This window comes from Narcine bancroftii, chromosome 5 (assembly GCF_036971445.1).
Source record: "Narcine bancroftii isolate sNarBan1 chromosome 5, sNarBan1.hap1, whole genome shotgun sequence".
In the NCBI taxonomy this organism is placed as follows: Eukaryota; Metazoa; Chordata; class Chondrichthyes; order Torpediniformes; family Narcinidae; genus Narcine; species Narcine bancroftii.
The window spans coordinates 203,676,574-203,696,515 of NC_091473.1; the positions used below are offsets into that span (position 1 = coordinate 203,676,574).

General features: G+C 58.6%; 1 pseudogene; it reads right to left on the reverse strand.

Moving 5' to 3' along the window:
* Positions 1–5,896: 5,896 nt before the first annotated feature.
* Positions 5,897–19,060, reverse strand: LOC138764606 (interferon regulatory factor 8-like; annotated as a pseudogene).
* Positions 19,061–19,942: the final 882 nt, after the last annotated feature.

Here is a 19,942-nt window from a genome sequence, read left to right on the forward strand (position 1 = left end):
TTTCAGGCATTGCCAATACAACTGACAGAAAAATTCTTCAAAGAGTTAAAGAAAATAATAAGGAAATTTTTATGGAGAGGGGGGAAACCGAGGATAGCACTAGATAAATTAACAAAATGGTATAAACAAGGAGGCTTACAATTGCCAAACTTCAAAAATTATTATAGAGCCGCACAATTAAGGTACCTATCAGATTTTTATCAAACAAGGGAAAAACCAGACTGGACGAGACTAGAATTAGATAAAATAGGGGAAAAGATACCTGAACACATATTATATAAATGGGACGAAAAATTGGTACAACATAGAACTTCTCCAGTATTACACCATCTCCTCAATATATGGAAGAAGATTCATGTAGAAAGAAATAAAACAAATTATCAAATACCAAAACTAATATTGACACAAAATAAGCTACTCCCTTTTACAATAGACAACCTTTCCTTTAGAAAATGGGAAAAAAAGGGATTAAAAGAATAGAAAATTGTTTTTCAGGAAGTAGATTCTTATCCTTTGAACAAATGAGAGATAAGTACAATATAACTGGAGATACAGCGCTGGCATATTACCAACTGAGATCCTACTTGAAAGATAAATTAGGAAGCAATTTGAGTTTACCAGAGGGAAGTAACCTTGAATATGTGATTACAGATACAATGTTAATCAAAAGATTTATAACAAATATGTATATTAAACTGCAAGAAAAGGAGAATGAGGAAACAAATGGTAAAACTAAACAAAAATGGGAGCAAGGTTTAAATATAAAGATAAAAAAGGAAACATGGGAGAAATTATGTTCTGGAACGATGAGAAATACAATAAATACGAGGCTGCGTATGATACAATATAATTGGTTACACAGACTATACATAACACCGCAAAAGTTAAATAAATGGGACCCAACAGTATCTGATAGATGTTTTCGATGTAAAAAAGAAAGGGGAACAACAATTCATGCAATCTGGACATGTGAGAGAGTAGAAAAATTTTGGGATGATCTCAATCAGATATTAAATAAAATAACAGAAAACAATATACCAAAGAATCCAGAGATCTTTCTCCTAAGTAACATAAAAAATAAAGAATTTGGAATTGACTTGGAAGATGCACAAAAAAGATTTGTTAAGATAGCCCTAGCCGTAGCAAAAAAATGTATTATGTCAACCTGGAAATTGGAAGATAATTTGAAAATACAGCAATGGTATATAGAAATGAATAAATGTATTCCATTAGAAAAAATAACATATAGTTTAAGAAATAATATTGAAATATTCGAACAAGTATGGGAGCCTTACATTAAATGCAACAGCGAAAACCTACCGGGGACAAACATTACCTAAGTTGATGGAAGGAGAAGGAAAGAAAAGAATGGACTCAGTAGAATTTCTGGTGTATTTTTGTTGAATGACAACATTGTCTGACTGAATTAATGCAACCTAGATTGTATACCTAAAATGGATGAGGGGGGGGGGTGGGGGGTGGCTTGGGAGGAGGGAGGGGGGGGGGGGTGGAGAAAAAGTCACTGTAAATGTGTGAAAAAGAAAAAGTGTATATCATGGCTATTGTGATTTATGGTGTGAAAAATAAAAAAATTTAAAAAAAAAGAAGTGGTCAGGGAACTCAGTAAAACTTTACTCAGGCCTCCTCCTCCTCCTATGGTGGTTTGAAAAGTGCCACAGCCACCCGCTCACTCTGGAGGCATTAGCGCTTGCCCACCTGCATCACCATGGCAGCTCATTGGCCCAAAGCTCAAATGCAGAGGGGGAAGTGTGCAGTGCAAGTTAGTTAATGTAGGTTAGTTAACGGGGTGTTTAAAATGTGGTAGCAACATATTTTCTAGTGCATTTTTAGGGGGAAAATTTTAGTTCATTTCATCTGTAGCGATTGTGTCTGCTAAAATGTGATCACATTGAGTGCTTATTTAGAGAGAAGGACATGATTCCAGCCTTTAAACCTGCCATCTGTGCCATCAGATTTTTGTGACAAAGTAAATAGATATATTTTTGGGAGTTAAATTTGGAAAGGTTTGTTAGGTCACATACAAACACTTTCAAACAGATCTTATTTAAAATACTGGAGGTCTGCCCCATGCTAGACATGTCAGGGCCAACAGTCTTTGGAAGGGCTTTGGAGAGTGCCCAAGATACTTCACTTAATGGATTGCTGATTACAAAAGGCAACAGATGAAAGATCTCGTTGGAGCCGCTGCTGTCTGGAAGAGAACTTGTTGTTCTAAGAGGGTCATGTGGGTTTGCAAGCAGAGAGAGTTAAACAGGCTTTTCTCTCAGTGAGAGACAGAGATCAGTTCTACAGTGTTACAGCCAGTAACAGTAGCTGGGACTGGAACAGGACAAACTAGCAAGCTTGTGGAAAGCCCCATTTTGGAATACGGCCTGGTCAAAGCCCTTGTGGTTCATGTAAGAGGAGAGGACTGGCTGTCTAATGTTTCACTTGGAATAAATGAAACAAAAAGGAAGTCTGTGGTGACCTGAAAGAAGGAGGTTATCATCTGGAGAACCCTGATGGGGCAAGTTTCAGCAAGACACTGAAGTGGCTGATTGAAAAGAATCAGTTGTGGATGTCCAGTGTACAACAAATCTCTCTGAAAACTGACAAGAACCTGCCTGACCAGTTTACCTTTCAAGCACCAAAGCCTGGTGAACTTTAGAAATGTTAAATTTTGTGCATAGTATAAGAATTGGCTGCAACCAGTGAACTTGGAGAAATGAGAAGTGAGAGTGGACTGTGAACCAAATAACTTTTCTGAACTTACACCCACATTACATACACGTGCGCTTAGAATTAGAAGATTAGTTAATTGTGATTCGGTTTTCATGTTTAAAGATAATTAAATTCAACTTTTGTTTAAGTCTTGCTGCAGGGTTTTGGGGTCCTCTGGATTCGTAACAGATGTGACTGCAGATACTTCCACCGTTTTGGAGACCTGCGTGGATTTGTAGAGGAAAGGGAAATTCAAGCAGATTCCTGGCAGTATCTGCTGTGATATTCGAAGGGAACGCCCTCGATCAGAAATCCTGCTAACTTGAGCAATGGTTGTGTGAGAGATAATAGAATATAGGGAAGTAAAGTTAGTATGAATGAAATAAAGAATAATAGACTAGACTAGAGGAAGTTAAGTAAGTGCTGAGTAGGGATAAATTCCGATAAGTGTGAGGAAGGGTTACACAAGTATAATAGAATAAATGATAGAAAGAATTAGCAAATTCTGCATATAGAATTAGTAAGTCCTGGGGGTTGAGATGTGTGAATAAGAACAAAGGCAGATTCATGAATAAGGACAATGACATGATTGGACCCAGACAGGATACCCCATGGTCTTTCAAGTTTACACTGGATGTAGGCAAACAGAATTTACCAAATGCCAAACCAATCCAGGAGGCAGAAGAATGTTAAGGAGGGGAGGGTACCTCTACACTGAAATGAACTGTATAAAAGTTGGGTGAGCCCCAGTATATGTGTGTATTCCCATGGTAAGGGGAAGCACCCAACTTTGTACTGTTGTACAATAAATGTTCTTTGTTCTCAATTTTTGTCTTGAGCGAAATCTGTGAAGGTACTTCTGTTTCTCACAGTTGGTTGGTTAGTTGGGAGTGGAGGTGTAAGACCTGCTCTCCATCAGGGGCGATCCAGATGGAAGTCAGCATTTGTCACATACCGTGAAAAATGGTCATATGTATAATTGGCACCGAGGCCAAGGGAGGCAGGGCACCAGGGGACAAAAACGCAGGTTATAACCAGACCGAGAAGCCGGTGCTAGAGATTTCTACAGCTCGCCGACCACAATAGGGCAGGAGCAGTGGAAAAGGGCGCTTGGACTGGCCCTGCAGTCAGCAGGCATTTCCGATTGGGAGGAGGGTTTAGCTCGTCAGCAGCCACTCCTCCCCCCTATGGCCAACTTGGATTAGGCCGGAAAGTGTTGAAAGCCCGCGAACCAGGCACCCCGCTGGAAGGTCCGATTGAGGCATCTACCCCCTCCCCCTCCAGCACAACTGTGACCCCTGCGAGCCTGGTGTGGAGGTGAGGCACGTGGGCAGGGGAGGGGGAGCATGTGGCTGGAGAGGAGGCCAGCCCAGTACACTGCAAACTAACTTTCATTCCGGCTAACCCCCTCCCCACACACCACACCACTCCCTCCCTCCCCCTGCTCCTGTATGCCCACCCATAGCAGGAGGTATCGTCCCGCAGCTGCGAAGAGCAACCAGTCCGAGGGGAGTTGAGTATTTCAGGACCTAACCTCCCCTCCCACCACCTCATCCTTTAGGCAGCCCTCAATGATCATTAAATGCTCCGCCCCATCTTTTACTGATTCACATTATTGCCAGGGACATGTTGACCAGGTTGCAGGGGGGATCAGATAATGTAGGGGTCTCCAAAGTGGTCCCCATCATCCCCCAGGGGTTGGTGGCACCATCCGGGGGGTCCAATAAATGCCAAGGGGAAGAAAGGGGTCGTTAACACCGGGTAGGAGGGGGAGGGCAATGTAAAATAGCACCTCCCCCCCACCCCTGTCCAGCACAGCCACTGCCACCACCCCCCCCCACCCCCGGTCCAACACAGCAACTGCCATTCACCTCCCCCACCCCGGTCCAACACGGCAACTGCCATTCACACCCCCCCCCCCCACCCCAGTCCAGCATGGCCACTGCCATCTCCCGACCTCAGTCCAGCACGGCCACTGCCAACCCCCTCCCCCATCCGCCCAGGATGGCCACTGACATTCCCCCCCCCCCCCACCCGGTCCAGCATGGCCACTGCCATCGAATAGCCTGATTCTGCTCCTCTGTGTTAGGGTGGGGCACGGTGGCCAAATAAAACCCCCGCTGCCTTCACCCTCATCATGTCTGTGTGTGACTGGATCCCCTTAAACACTACTGTCGAATCTGCTTTCTCCCCTCCACCCACCACCCACCCACCTTCCCAAAGGCCGACCCACCACCCTGTGTAAATGCTTCCCCACACGCCTCCTTAAATCTCCCCCCGACCCCAAAAGGCTCATATCCCTCCCCAGTGTGTGACATTTTCCCCTGGAATCAAGATACCTGTCTCTAGGCAGGGTAAGCGTGTGTATGCACGTCAACACCCTCGTTGTGGGTGGGGGCCACACATGTGGGTCACATGCAGGCTGACGAGACTTGGCGCACGAAGGTGTTCACGAGCGTGGGCACGTGAGGGAAAGCGGCAGATGCAGGACTGGGATGGCTAGAAAGGATCCAAACATCACAAAATAGCAGATGGAATAACACAGGTAGAGAGTGAGGGGAGAGAGAAAGGTGCAAGGGGAGAAAGAGAGAGGACAGAGAAAGATGAGAAGGGAGAGAGAGGAGAAAGAAGTGAGGGAGAGAGGAGAAAGGAACGAGAGAGAGAGGCGAGATAGTGGAGAGGGAGGGAGAGAGGAGGGGAGATAAAGGGGGAGAGAGAGGGAGAGAGGAAAAGTGAGGGGAGGGAGGAGAGAGGTGAGAAAGGGGAGAGATAGAAGAGAGGGGGAGAGGAAGACAAAGGGAGAAGAGGAGATAGAGATAGAAAGAGGGGACATAGAGAAAAAGGAGTGGAGGGGTAGGAGAGAGGAGGGGGATAGAGGGGAGAGGAGAGAGAGAGCTTCACATTATTTACAACCTCCCCCCAACCCCTACCTACGACTCCCGCACTCCACGCAGCGTGGGGCAAGGGGTATGAACTGAACGAGGTAGTCGGGACAACCACAGGAGAACCAGGAGAGGTGAAGGATATGGGAGTGAAGGAGGGGAGTTTCTGGTGTGGGTGTTGGAGGGTGACGTGGTTCAGTGCTAGGATGGGGTCTGATTGCTGGCAGCTCTGGCCCACCCCCCCAACCAGGAACAAAGTGTGAGATGAACCATCAATTACTCGCAGACGGAGGTTGAGAAACCAATAGGCTTTTATTCACTAAAGACAAAGGCACATCCATGCTGCTTGACTGTCCTGAACCGAAGGTACAGTTACCTTGATACAGGAGCCTGTGGGAGGGGGCCACAGGTACAGCCAGCCAAAGGGTGTGCCGGACCAGACAAATACACACAACAGTGGTTTATCACATTCACCTTCGCATTTAAAGAGTCCAGCCAGGTGAAGTGGTATGTACAAAGGTCACAAATTAAGTCTCTCAGGTGGTCTGGGTCCGTCGTGGTACTGGTTCTGGCTGTGGTGCAGTTATGGGGCCCTGGACGGTCTCAGGCACCTGTAGTACGTGCTCATCGGCGCCGAGCCACTGGGGTAAGCAACGGTGAGTCCTCTGTTGGGGAAGAGGCAGGGTAAAGCATGCTCCAGGTGATTCGTGTGTGGTTGGGGGGGTGGGGTGATCAGTGAGGTCCTCATGTCCGTCAGGCTGTTGGTGTGGTGGACCTTTTGACCGGGGCTGGAGGGGTCAGACTTATGGCCCCTCAAGTGCTGCGGAGGGGAACCGGGCTCAGGAACGTCAGCCACGCCGGCAGCGTGGTGGTCCCAGTCGCTGATTTCCTGGGAAAGGAAAACACATGTTCATGCGGGTGTGACATTTGTTGCAGAAGGGACCTGATGGAGTGGAGGGCCTTCAGGAGGACCATTTGCCAGCAGGAAACTGGAAGGCCCCGAGATTGCAGGGCCAGGACGGCCTCTAGACCACAGCATTCCACCTTTCCCCAGTGGTTGTAGCTTGTGGTCCTGCTCATGGCAATGCCCATGGCCAACAGGTACTGGTCAGCTCGTCACTCATAAAGAGGTCCCCCGGCCCCTGTGGAAGCCGAACAGTGAAGAGGCTGCGCGGTGTCTCGATAACTCATGTCCGAGCAGGGGATGACGAACGGGAAAATTTGTCGATGACATCGAGGAATACACGCCGTGGTCTATGGAGGGCAGGGGTCTGAGGCGCTCAAAGGGGTGGGTGGCTTTGATCCCCGTCCAGCCGGTAGAGTGTAGTTTGCACTCAGCAGAGACCTGGCCCTTATTGGTCATGGATCTGAGTTCCCCGATGAAGTATGGGAGGTTGCTGGCTTTGAAGAAGTGGAAGGACTCTGGGGTGGCAGAGATCATTTGGGCAGGTTTGTCGGCTGTCCGTCTGCACACTGGACCAGGCCCTGTGGGGCAGGGTGTCCAATGGCTCATTACGTCTCCCCGGATGATACAAGACGCAGGTGAAAGTTAAATTCTCCACCTCAGAATCTTGTTTAAATTTCACCCGCTGCTGGCCGTTAAACTGAATGTTGATCAATTAGAATGGTAAATCATTGACTGGCCAGGAATAGCGCCAGGGCTGCGCTGTCTTGATAATAGTTTGGGCCTCTTCTCAACTGACCAGCCTGGGTTAAGGGTGGCCACCCTGGGTGAAGTCTGATGCATTTCTCCCCACCTGGGAACAGGACAGATTTATCCATTGCGTGGCAATAGGCCGACCAGGTGGATGCTGGAAAAGACCTGATACTGTGCAGTTTGGTTCACCATGCGGGGGAGGGTGAACCTGTTGATGGTCAAACTATAGTCCAGGACCATCCTGCTCCTTTTTCCACTACCAAGGGCCGGTGCAGGCTTCGATGATCCCCTCCTGACCCTCTTCCCAGATTAAGGCCCTTCCCCCAGCGCTACTTTTAGTGACGACGGATTTCCAGTAGGGGGTGAGGTAGGCGAACGACAGTGGAGGGGCGATTTTAAGGGTGAAGAGCCCTGCAGCTCATGTGTGTGGCGGGGACTGAGTTGTTGGCCGGGGTGAGTGGAACGCAGCGGTTGGTTTTAACAGTGAGGGGCGATGGGGTCCGTCATCACGCTTTCAAGGTGACATTGAAAGTCCCAGCAGTACGACAGTGCAGGGACGTGACTTCACCAGTTTATAATCTGTACCCTGCACGGTTCAAATCACTACACAGTAGCCCAGACATCCACTGTGTGCGATCTAGGGGCCAAGGAGACCTTTTGGTTCACCGGCATTACTGCAAGGAAGAAGCACCGCCCCATGTCGGGGTGGATGAAGCTCTCTGCGCTCCCACTGTCGAACAGGCAACTCATTGCGTAGCCGTTTACCTTAACGTCCCTCACTGACCTGGCAAGCCGGTGCGGGCTGTCCTGATCGAGCCAATGTCAGGTCGTAGCTTATCGCTGTTACAGAGGGTGACTGTGTTCAGGATGGCAGCCACCCCTGGGTGACCACGAGGCAGCCACATTATCGGTCGAGTAGGCCTTCACATTCCGGAGGGGTCACCTCCAGCGTACCTGCCTCTGCAGATTGAGCTCCCCTTGCTCCAAAAGTCTCTGGGGGACGTAGTTCAACCTGATCTCAGCGACGTGGGTATCCCTGGATCAGGTCCTTAGCACCGGTCGCATTCACAGGCCCTTCCATGGGCTCGCAGGGCCCGAAGGTTCTCGGTGTTCGATTCACTGGGTCGCTGTTTGCAGATGCCTGTTGTAGACAGCGTTGATCTTTCGCAGGGATTGGCCCTCCTGGTGCGATGCGGTGTCCCTGATCATGGAGTAGACCAGGGTGCGGACGCAGGAGAGCAATACCTGCAATCTGTTGGTCCCTGACTGCACAATGGCTGAAGGTGCCCGCAGGAACCCCTCGAGGCAGCGGAGCCAGAGTTCGGTTGGTAGTTGCCTTTGGTAATTCCACACTGCTCAACTGTCCTGCACTGAGGAGGGGCCTGTGGGACAGTTGCCTTTATTCAGGAGCCTGTGGGCGGGGCCACAGGTACAGCAGGTCAACAGGCGTGCCCGACCAGACAAATACAGACAACAGTGGGTTCGGCCCGTCAGCCACTCCGGCCCAGGATGGAGTTGGGGGTGAAAGGTTGGGGTATCCAGAAGGGGCTGAGACCAGCTTCGTGGGAGAGCAGGGTTTGGGGGGTGAGGCCCAGGCTTTGGGGTAACAAGGCCTGGAGCCCGGGACAAAGAGTTACAAGGTCTGGAGGCTGACTGGAATTGCAGATCATGGCCAAGACAGCAGGCCATGGTGCCCCATGAGCGATGAGCAACCCAAGCACAGGATCAAGTATTGTGAGGTCTGGGGCCTGAGGGGCAGTCATTAGAAGGCTTGGGGCCTGGTTTATACATCCTGGTGCCGAGTAGACAGGGTTGTGAGGCCTTGGACCCAAGATTGAGGCCTGGCGCCCACCCTGCATTGCAATTGGAAGCCAAGAGACCAGGCCACAAGGCGCAAGTAGGAGAGTGGTCTGGACTCACCCAAGGCCTGGGCCCAGAGTCAAAAAGTGGAGGATCACAGCAAAATGGGGAAGAGGCTATTGGAGACCTGCTGCAGGTCGTGGCTGAAGCCTGTGTCAGAGAGAGGCTCGAGAAACAGAAACGAGGCCATCTGGATCTCCTTCTCTGGTCAATGAGGCGCTGGGCAGCCACCTGGTGAACCTGCAGTGGGGAAGAGGAGGAGGGTCAGTGACCGGATCCTGATGGAGGTGGGTGGGAGGCTGGGGTCGGTGACTGGGGTGGGCGGAGGGGGGGGGCGGTCAGTGTCCGGGATCCTGGGGTAGAGGGGCTGAGCGGATCCTGGGGCAGGGCTGAGCGTCCGGGGACCTGGGGTGGGGTAGAAGGAGGAGGGGATGGGTCAGTGCCTGGGATCCTGGGGTAGAGGGAAAAGAGGTAGGGCTCAGTGTGCAGGATCCTGAGGTGGGAGAGATGGGGGTGTTCAGTCCGGGGTCCTGGGTGGGGGGGAGAGGGAGCGAGGGTCAATGTTTTGGGTGGGGGCTGAGGTTCACTACCTAGAGTGGAGCAAGATAGATTTGACCTCGGTCTTGGAGTGGTGGGATCCCGGAGCAGATTAGGTGGATGGAATCCGGAGCAGACCAGGAGGATTGGGGGGGATCCCGGAGCGGATCAAGATGGGGGGGGGGGGATTCCCGGAGCGGATCAAGATGGGGGGGGGGGATTCCCGGAGCGGATCAAGATGGGGGGGGGGGATCCCCGGAGCGGATCAAGATGGGAGGGGGGGATCCCGGAGCGGATCAAGATGGGAGGGGGGGATCCCCGGAGCGGATCAAGATGGGAGGGGGGGATCCCCGGAAGCGGATCAAGATGGGAGGGGGGGATCCCCGGAGCGGATCAAGATGGGAGGGGGGGATCCCCGGAGCGGATCAAGATGGAGGGGGGAGATCCCCGGAGCGATCAAGATGGGAGGGGGGGGATCCCCGGAGCGGATCAAGATGGGGAGGGGGGGGATCCCGGAGCGGATCAAGATGGGAGGGGGGGATCCCGGAGCGGATCAAGATGGGAGGGGGGGATCCCGGAGCGGATCAAGATGGGAGGGGGGGATCCCGGAGCGGATCAAGATGGGAGGGGGGATCCCGGAGCGGATCAAGATGGGAGGGGGGGATCCCGGAGCGGATCAAGATGGGAGGGGGGGATCCCGGAGCGGATCAAGATGGGAGGGGGGGATCCCGGAGCGGATCGGGAGGGGGGGATCCCGGAGCGGATCGGGAGGGGGGGATCCCGGAGCGGATCGGAGGGGGGGATCCCGGAGCGGATCGGGAGGGGGGGATCCCGGAGCGGATCGGGAGGGGGGATCCCGGAGCGGATCGGGAGGGGGGGATCCCGGAGCGGATCTGGTGGAGAATGGGATCCCACAGCAGATGGGAATGGGAAATCCCAGATGGGATCAAGAGGGAGATCCTGGAACAGATCGAGTGTGGGGGGTGGGGGTATCCCAGAGCGGATCAGGAGCAGTGGGATCCTGGATCAGGAGGTGTGGGATTCCTGAGCATATTCAGATGGGGGATCCCGGCGCAGATCAGAAGAACGGGGTCCCGGAGAGGTCTGGGTGGGGCAGGATCTCGGAATGTATTGATGGTGGACATCCAGGAGCAGATCAGGAAGATGGGATCCTGGAGCAGACTGGGTGGGGTAGGATCCCAGAGTGGATGAGGTGGGGATCCCGGATCAGATCAGAAGGACAGGATCCCGGAGCAGACCGATGGGGTGGAATCCAGGAGTGGACCAGGTGGGGCGGGATTGAGACTGGGACTTCTCACCTGGACGGTAATGAGCTTGGTGTCGTGGACTCATCCTTGCTCAGCTCCTCACCGAAGCAGAGAGTGACCTGGTGCTGGGCAGCGCGCCTTGGCCTTTCTGGAACAGCTCCAGCTCTGATGAGAGGCACAAGCTACCTTAGGGGATGGCTCACATTTCTCATCCCCTCCTTCTCTTCCACCTAGTGACCCCTTACCCCCACCCTGACCACCTCCGCTTCACGACCCCTCACCCTGACCATCTCCGCTTCGCGACCCCTCACCCCCACCCTGACCTTCCTTCACCTCCCCACCTCGTGATCCACAACCCCCCTCCTTCACTCCAGCCTTGAGACCCCTGACCCCCTCCTTCCCATCTGCCTGGCAACCATTGACACCCTTCCGTAACCCTGACCCTCTCACCCATGCTCCCGCCTTATCCAGACTGCCTTCTGCCCCCAAACCATCGATCCCTTCCAACCATTGCTGGCCTTCGGCTGTGACTTCTGACCCCTGCCCCCACCCCCACCCCACGGGCCCTCACCTTGATCGAAGACGGCACGGTCGAACAGCTTCTCCACCTGGTTTCTCTCCAGCTTGTTGGGCAGCTTGGCGACCAGATCCCCCAGGGCCCATCCAGTAGACCCGCCCCTGGCACAGGCGCTGTGCGAAGATGCCGTGGCTGTTGCTGTCCAGCATCAGGCCTCGCTCAAGGAAGGGTAGGAGGTCCTGGGTGGCCTGCCTCTTGCCAGGGTCGCCTACGCAGGACGGCGAGGGGAAGCTGAGCTTCTCCAGGGCCTGAGGGCCGAAGGAGGCTTCGCCTGCAGGCCGCGCACGGGCTGATGAGATCTTGCAACCGTGACGACTCACTGCACTGCCCACATCCACCCCGCCGTAGCGGAACAACACAAACATGGCGTTGGGGTCTGGGGAGGGAGAGGGGGGAGAACCGTGAATGGGGGGGACCATGAGGGGGGGAACGTGAGTGGGGGCATGGGAAGGGGGAGGGGAGGGGGGGGGAACCGTGAGTGGGGGGCATGGGGAAGGGGGAGGGGAGGGGGGGGACCGTGAGTGGGGGCATGGGGAAGGGGGAGGGAGGGGGGGGACCGTGAGTGGGGGCATGGGAAGGGGGAGGGGAGGGGGGGGGGACCGTGAGTGGGGGCATGGGGAAGGGGAGGCAAGGGGGGGGACCTGCGAGCGGGGGGGGGACCTGCGAGCGGGGGGGGGAACCTGCGAGCGGGGGGGGGGACCTGCGAGCGGGGGGGGGACCTGCGAGCGGGGGGGGACCTGCGAGCGGGGGGGGACCTGCGAGCGGGGGGGGGACCTGCGAGCGGGGGGGGACCTGCGAGCGGGGGGGGGGGACCTGCGAGCGGGGGGGGGGGACCTGCGAGCGGGGGGGGGGGACCTGCGAGCGGGGGGGGGACCTGCGAGCGGGGGGGGGGGACCTGCGAGCGGGGGGGGGGACCTGCGAGCGGGGGGAGGGAAGGGAATGAGCGAGGGTAGTGAGGGAAAGAGTGTGAGGGAGGGGAGAGGAAATTGGAGGGGTTAGGGAGGGAGGGGATTGAAGGAGGGGAGAGAGGGAAGGAAGTGAGGGAAGGGAGTGGAAAGGGGTGGGGATTGAGGGAGGGGAGGGAAGGAGGGAGGGGATTGATGGAGGGGAGAGTAAAGGTGGAGTTGATTAAGGGAGGGAGGGAGGTCCCCGAGGTCACACACTTACCTGTGTCCAGGATGCCAGGGGAAGAGGGGGCCAAGTCACCGAGTAGATGGGTGTTGACGTCAACTGGAGGCAGAGGAAGAAGCAGGTTAAGGGCTTAGCTCCCTGTCGCTCTGCTCCCCCTCAGACCTCTCTGTGCCCACCCAGAGAGAACCCACCCTGTCCCCAGATCCTCCTCCTCGCCCCCAACCCGTCACCCCCTCGCCCCAAAACCCTCCCCCTCGTTGTCAGATGCCCCTGTCCCCAGATCCTCACCCCCAGGTACCCCCTTTCCCAGACACTCCACCGTCACCCCCCAGATCCTCCCCTTCACCCCCCAACACACCCGTCCCCAGACCCTACCCCATCCCGACACTCCCCCCTCTTCCCCCATGCCCTGACAGCCCCTCATCCTGTTGCCCTTACCATCCCAGACAGCCCTGACCTCCCTTCCCCCACAGACAGTTCGACTCAGGCTAGATACACAGGGCCGAATTCCATGCCTTAACCACAAAGACCAGGACATGCTGCCAGGGGACAGGCCTCCCCACACAGAGACCCAGGGGTAGGCCTCCCACACACACAGGCCCTGAGACTGACCTTTCAGGATGGAGTTGAAATTCCGTTTGAGCAGTGGGTTCTCCTGGGATCCCTCCTCTTGTGCTGACATTTCCCGACCCCGAACTGGGGTCACATCCACTGTCCTGTTCCTCCAGCTTCAGGGTCAAGAAGCAGGAGACAGTCAGTTGACCCACCTCGCGAGCAAGGAGTAAGTCACTATCCCCCACCCCCCCCCCAAACAAGAACCGGGAGACACTCTCCCGCTTGTGAATTGGGAGGCGAGAAGGGAAGATATGGGGAGGGGGAGAAGACAAGGGAGATGAGTGGGGGGGCGGATACGGGGGAGGGGGAGATGAGGGGAAGATGGGGAGGGGGAGTCGGGAAGGGGAGATGTGTGGAGTAGGGAATTGTGGATATGGGGAGTGGGCGAGGGGGAGATGGAGACACTCCCCACCCAGGAACAAGGAAATGAGGACCCCTCTCCGCCGAGAACTGGGAGACTGGGGGAAAAGGGGAGATCGTCCCCCTCATCCGTCTCAGACCCTGGGCTCCGACAGCCCCATCCTCACCTTGATCCCCAGCTGGGTCGAGTCAGATCTAAAATCGCTTCCTGACAGCAGTTCCGACTTCAACATCACATCCGGTTTCAGTATCAGAGGCTTCTCTGCGTGGCGTGTGGAGGGGAGGATGGGGGGGCAGAGAGATGGAGGGGAGGATGGGGGGGGCAGAGAGATGGAGGGGAGGATGGGGGGGCAGAGAGATGGAGGGGAGGATGGGGGGGCAGAGAGATGGAGGGGAGGATGGGGGGGCAGAGAGATGGAGGGGAGGATGGGGGGGCAGAGAGATGGAGGGGAGGATGGGGGGGCAGAGAGATGGAGGGGAGGATGGGGGGGCAGAGAGATGGAGGGGAGGATGGGGGGGCAGAGAGATGGAGGGGGGGATGATGGGGGGGCAGAGAGATGGAGGGGAGGATGGGGGGGCAGAGAGATGGAGGGAGGATGGGGGGGCAGAGAGATGAGGGGAGGATGGGGGGCAGAGAGATGGAGGGGAGGATGGGGGGGCAGAGAGATGGAGGGGAGGATGGGGTGGGCAGAGAGATGGAGGGGAGGATGGGGGGGCAGAGAGATGGAGGGGAGGATGGGGGGCAGAGAGATGGAGGGGAGGATGGGGGGGCAGAGAGATGGAGGGAGGATGGGGGGGCAGAGAGATGGAGGGGAGGATGGGGGGCAGAGAGATGGAGGGGAGGATGGGGGGGCAGAGAGATGGAGGGGAGGATGGGGGGGCAGAGAGATGGAGGGGAGGATGGGGGGGCAGAGAGATGGAGGGGAGGATGGGGGGCAGAGAGATGGAGGGGAGGATGGGGGGGCAGAGAGATGGAGGGGAGGATGGGGGGGCAGAGAGATGGAGGGGAGGATGGGGGGGAGAGAGATGGAGGGGAGGATGGGGGGAGAGAGATGGAGGGGAGGATGGGGGGGAGAGAGATGGAGGGGAGGATGGGGGGGAGAGAGATGGAGGGGAGGATGGGGGGGAGAGAGATGGAGGGAGGATGGGGGGGAGAGAGATGGAGGGGAGGATGGGGGGGAGAGAGATGGAGGGGAGGATGGGGGGAGAGAGATGGAGGGGAGGATGGGGGGAGAGAGAGATGGAGGGGAGGATGGGGGGGAGAGAGATGGAGGGGAGGATGGGGGGGAGAGAGATGGAGGGAGGATGGGGGGAGAGAGATGGAGGGGAGGATGGGGGGGAGAGAGATGGAGGGGAGGATGGGGGGGAGAGAGATGGAGGGGAAGGATGGGGGGGAGAGAGATGGAGGGGAGGATGGGGGGAGAGAGATGGAGGGGAGGATGGGGGGGAGAGAGATGGAGGGGAGGATGGGGGGGAGAGAGATGGAGGGGAGGATGGGGGGGAGAGAGATGTAGGGGAGGATGGGGGGGAGAGAGATGGAGGGGAGGATGGGGGGGAGAGAGATGGAGGGGAGGATGGGGGGGAGAGAGATGGAGGGGAGGATGGGGGGAGAGAGATGGAGGGGAGGATGGGGGGGAGAGAGATGGAGGGGAGGATGGGGGGAGAGAGATGGAGGGGAGGATGGGGGGGAGAGAGATGGAGGGGAGGATGGGGGGAGAGAGATGGAGGGAGGATTGGGGGGAGAGGAGAGAGGGTGTGAGACAGATTAACACAGTACCACCCCATCTCCTTACTCCTCGCCGGCCGTGACCCCAGTCTCACCCCAACCCTGACAACCACCCCAATCACTCATCCCAATCCCCTGCCCCACCATGCTGCTAGGTCCAACATGCCCTTCCCAGCCCCAGCCCTGCCCGGTGCTTCACTTTTCTCTGCGCCCCCCCTCGATGATCCGGTACACCTGTATGGTTCAGAGATATCGAGCTGAGATCTCTGTGGAACCTCCTCGAACTCGCTGCTCTTGTTCAGCGCACACCTCATTCGCGTCTTCCATGTGGCGGATCAATCTTGTCTCCCTCCTTGTATTTCCCTTGAACTTGGCCCAAGCCTGTCCCGGACAGAAACATCCCATTGATAACAGTTCACACTCCTGGAGAGTGAAGCTCCCTCCGCACTGTCCAGTCACACACTCCCGGGGCAGAAACAGAGTGAGGTTCACTCCGCACCGTCCCGTCACACACTCCCGGGGACAGACACAGAATGAAGCTCCCTCTGCACTGTCCAGGCACACACTCCCGGGGACAGAAACAGAGTGAGGTTCCCTCCGTACAGTCCCGTCACACCTCCCGGAGTCAGACACAAAGTGAAATTCTCTCCGCACCATCCCGTCATACACTCCCGGGGACAGACACAGAGTGAAGCTCCCTCCGCAACATCCCGTCACACACTCCCGGGGACAGACACAGAATTGAAGTTCTCTCTGCACCGTGTCCATCACACACTCCCGGGGGCAGACACAGAGTGAAGCTCCCTCCGCAACGTCCCATCACACACTCCCGGGGACAGACAAAGAGTGAAGCTCCCTCCCCACATCCCGTCACACACTCCGGGGAACAGACACAGAGTGAAGTTCTCTCCTCACCATCCCGTCATATACTCCCGGGGGGACAGACACAGAGTGAAGTTCCCTCCGCAACATCCCATCACACACTCCCGGGGACAGACACAGAGTGAAGCTCTCTCTGCAACATCCCGTCACACTCCCGGGGACAGACACAGAGTGATGTTCCCTCCGCACCGTCCTGTCACACACTCCTGGGGACAGACACAGAATGAAGTTCCCTCCGCACCATCCAGTCACACACTCTGAGGGACAGACACAGAGTGAAGTTCCCTCCGCACCGTCCTGTCACACACTCCCAGGGATAGGGAAGGGGGAGAGGAGAGGAAGGGGGGAAAGGAGGGGTTGGGGGGGGTGGGGAAGAGGGTTGATGGACGAATGGGGTCAGGGTTCACCTTGAAGATGGCAGCATCCTCATCATGCCTGTAGTCTTGCTTGCCGGCGTGCTTCCAGGGAATGCGGAACATCCCGAGCTTGCGATCCTCCCAAACCAGGCCGGGGACACTGCTCCCCATCCACCTGCTCCATCATCCACTGTTTCAGCTTGCGGGTGGACCGTGGGCGACCACCCATCGTGGGATCTGAGGCAGGTAGGTCAGGGGTCAGGGTCTCCATCCACCTGCCAAGTCTCCACTCACTGTTGCCGTGGTGGGGTGTGCCTTCCCCATTCCATGACCTCACCCAGAGGAGGGGGGGAGGGGGAGGGGGGGAGCGGGGAGGGGGTGAGCGGGTGAGCGGTGGGGAGCGGGGAGGGGGGGAGCGGGGAGGGGGGGAGCGGGGAGGGGGGAGCGGGGATGGGGAGCGGGAGGGGGGGAGCGGGGAGGGGGGGAGCGGGGAGGGGGGGAGCGGGGAGGGGGGGAGCGGGGAGGGGGGGGAGCGGGGAGGGGGGGAGCGGGGAGGGGGGAGCGGGAGGGGGGGAGCGGGGAGGGGGGGAGCGGGGAGGGGGGAGCGGGGAGGGGGGGAGCGGGAGGGGGAGCGGGGAGGGGGGGAGCGGGGAGGGGGGGAGCGGGGGAGGGGGGGGAGCGGGGAGGGGGGGGAGCGGGGAGGGGGGGAGCGGGGAGGGGGGGAGCGGGGAGGGGGGGGAGCGGGGAGGGGGGGAGCGGGGAGGGGGGGGAGCGGGGAGGGGGGGAGCGGGAGGGGGGGAGCGGGGGAGGGGGGGGAGCGGGGAGGGGGGGAGCGGGGAGGGGGGGAGCGGGGAGGGGGGGAGCGGGGAGGGGGGAGCGGGGAGGGGGGGGGAGCGGGGGAGGGGGGGGAGCGGGGAGGGGGGGAGCGGAGGGGGGTAGCGGGGGGGGAGCGGGGAGGGGGGGGGAGCGGGGAGGGGGGGAGCGGGGGAGGGGGGGAGCGTGTGAGGGGGGGAGCGGGGAGGGGGGGAGCGGGAGGGGGGGAGCGGGGAGGGGGGAGCGGGGAGGGGGGGAGCGGGGAGGGGGGAGCGGGGAGGGGGGGGAGCGGGGGAGGGGGGGAGCGGGGAGGGGGGGAGCGGGGAGGGGGGGAGCGGGGAGGGGGGGGAGCGGGAGGTGGCGGGGGGGGAGCGGGGAGGGGGGGGAGCGGGGAGGGGGGGAGCGGGGAGGGGGGGAGCGGAGGAGGGGGGGGAGCGGGGAGGGGGGGAGCGGGGAGGGGGGGAGCGGGAGGGGAGGGGAGGGGGAGCGGGGAGGGGGGGAGCGGGAGGGGGGGAGCGGGAGGGGGGGGAGCGGGGGAGGGGGGGAGCGGGGAGGGGGGGAGCGGGGGAGGGGGGGAGCGGGGAGGGGGGGAGCGGGAGGGGGGGAGCGGGGGGAGCGGGGGGGAGCGGGGAGGGGGGGAGCGGAGGGGGACGGGGAGGGGGGGAGCGGGGAGGGGGGAGCGGGGAGGGGGGGAGCGGGGAGGGGGGGAGCGGGGAGGGGGGGGAGCGGGGAGGGGGGGAGCGGGGAGGGGGGGAGCGGGGAGGGGGGAGCGGGGAGGGGGGGGAGCGGGGAGGGGGGAGCGGGGAGGGGGGGAGCGGGGAGGGGGGGGGGGGGGGGGAGCGGGGAGGGGGGGAGCGGGGAGGGGGGCGGGAGGGAGCGGGGAGGGGGGGAGCGGGGAGGGGGGAGCGGGGAGGGGGGAGCGGGGAGGGGGGAGCGGGGAGGGGGGGAGCGGGGAGGGGGGAGCGGGGGAGCGGGGGGAGCGGGGAGGGGAGGGAGCGGAGGGAAGGGGGGGAGCGGGGGTGGAGGGGGGGAGCGGGGAGGGGGGGAGCGGGGAGGGGGGGAGCGGGGAGGGGGGGGGGGAGGGGGGGAGCGGGGAGGGGGGAGCGGGGAGGGGGGGAGCGGGGAGGGGGGGGAGGGGGAGGGGGGGCGGGGAGGGGGGGAGCGGGAGGGGGGGAGCGGGGAGGGGGGGAGCGGGGAGGGGGGGAGCGGGAGGGAGCGGAGGGGGGAGGGGGGAGCGGGAGCGGGGAGGGGGGAGGGGGGGGGAGGGGGAGGGGGGAGGGGAGGAGGGGAGGGAGAAGGAGGAGGGGACCCCGAGCCCCAGAGGAGCAGCGATCGCACTCCGATGTCCCCAGTTTTGGGGAGGTCGTTATACCCTTCCCCGGCCCGTCTCCCCACCACTTCACCTTCCACCCCCCACCCCGCGTCCCGGTTCAGTCCCCGTCTCGTACCTGTCTGAACTTACTTGGTAGGTCTGCCGTGTGAGGCGAGAGATCCGCGTCCGGCCACTTAGCCCCTCTCCCACTGGTTGTTCCTCTTCCACCGGTCGCCCCTCTCCCACTGGTTGTTCCTCTTCCACTGGTTGTTCCTCTTCCACCGGTCGCCCCTCTCCCACCGCCAGCGCCTCTCTCACAGACACTTCCTGCTTTCCGCTCCTTGTTTATACTCTCAGGGTGATCAGACGCTTTCTGAGAATCACGTGACTATCTCACCAAGGCAGTGTCGTCAGCGTGCAACTACCCGGCCAGCAGAGGGAGCAGTCTCTCCCCACTGGCACCTGCCCCATATATAAATACTTCCCCAGACTTGGACCCTGCTCCAGCTGTGGGCCCTACCCCAGATGTGGACCTTGCAGGGTGACGTAGATGTAGACCCTGCCTCAGATGTGGATCCTGTCCCAGATGAGGACCTTGCAGGGTTATGTGGATGTGGACCTTGCTCCAGATGTGGACACTGCCCCAGAAGGGGACCTTGGTGCGTGATGTTGATGTGGATTATACCCCAGATGGGGACCCTGCTCCAGATTGGGAACTTGCGGTGTGATGTAAATGTGGACCCTGCACCAGATGAGGTACTTGCAGGGTGATGAAGATGTGGATCCTGCCCCAGATGTGGACCATGACCCTGATTGGGACCTTGAAGTGTGCTGTAGGTCTGGACCCTTCCACAGATGGGGACCTCGCAGGGTGATGTAGATGTTGACCCTGCCCCAGATGTGGACCATGACCCTGATGGGGACCTTGCAGGGTGATGTAGAGGTTCTCCTTGCCCCTGAGGGGACCTTGCCCAAGATGAGGACATTGCAGGGTGATGTAGATGTGCATCTTGCCCCAGATGGGGACCTTGCAGAGTGATGTAGATGTGGACCGTGCATCATGGGGACTGTCCCCCAGCTGGGTTCCATGCAGGGTGATGTAGATGTGGACCTTGCCCCAGATGGGAAACTTGCCCCAGAAGGGGACTTGCAGGTTGATGTAGATGTGAACCTTACCCAAAATGTGGATCCCGCCCCAGATGGGGAGCATGCAGGGTGATGTAGATGTGGACCTTGCCCCAAATG